The sequence below is a fragment of the Rhipicephalus microplus genome, unplaced genomic scaffold (genome assembly GCF_043290135.1).
Source record: "Rhipicephalus microplus isolate Deutch F79 unplaced genomic scaffold, USDA_Rmic scaffold_264, whole genome shotgun sequence".
Taxonomy (NCBI): domain Eukaryota; kingdom Metazoa; phylum Arthropoda; class Arachnida; order Ixodida; family Ixodidae; genus Rhipicephalus; species Rhipicephalus microplus.
Window position 1 is genome coordinate 165001 of NW_027464835.1, and position 715 is coordinate 165715.

At 62.4% G+C, this 715-nt stretch overlaps 1 non-coding gene across 1 annotated transcript; it reads right to left on the reverse strand.

Moving 5' to 3' along the window:
• Positions 1-562: 562 nt before the first annotated feature.
• LOC142792923 (5.8S ribosomal RNA) lies at positions 563-715 on the reverse strand. Its single transcript, XR_012891304.1, has one exon. It is a non-coding gene; the product is annotated as a 5.8S ribosomal RNA (ribosomal RNA).

The following is a 715-nucleotide window of genomic DNA, read 5'->3' on the forward strand; positions in this document are numbered from 1 at the left end:
CGCAAACGTCGGGCGCAGCCTCCTCACCTCCCTGCGCTTTGCGCGCGAACGTTCCCTGTTCGCGCGGCAAAGCCTGGAGGAGGCACGGCCCCGCAGCGTGTTCGAGCGCCCGGTCTACGGGACACCCTGCTTACTTCGAGGGCAACAAGCGCAACGCAAGGCTGCGATCTCGCGCACTTTGCGCACGGCTGGAGAAGCTTTGCTGGCCGGCTTTCGCTCCTCGTGTTTACCGTGCGTTAAAGTTGCGCGTCCGTGGCTCTCGCAGCTCTTGCGCGCCCGGTCGCAGAGAGGAGTACGCAACCTCGACCGCACTTTCCCTGCAGGCTTCCTTCCGACTCGAAGTCCTGCGGCGGTCTCAACGAGGTGCCACATCCTCAATGCAGTCGGTCGCCCCCGTTTCGGTTGGGCTCTGGCACGACGGTCGCCACCGTCTCGCCCTTGAGTGGCCGCTGTTGGCGCTCGCTGTGAGGTGTTCAGCGTGCTGTCCGTGTTGCCGACGCGGTCAAAACGAGTCGACGGCTCACGTTCCCTTGTGCGCCGAAGGCTCTCTTGATATGTGATCCGACCCTCAGACAGACGAAGCCAAGGGAAGACCCAAGGCCGCAATGTGCGTTCAAAGAATCAGTGCTCAGTGTGTCCTGCAATTCACACCAAGTCTCGCAGCTGGCTGCGTTCTTCATCGACCCGAGAACCGAGTGATCCACCGCTTAGAGTC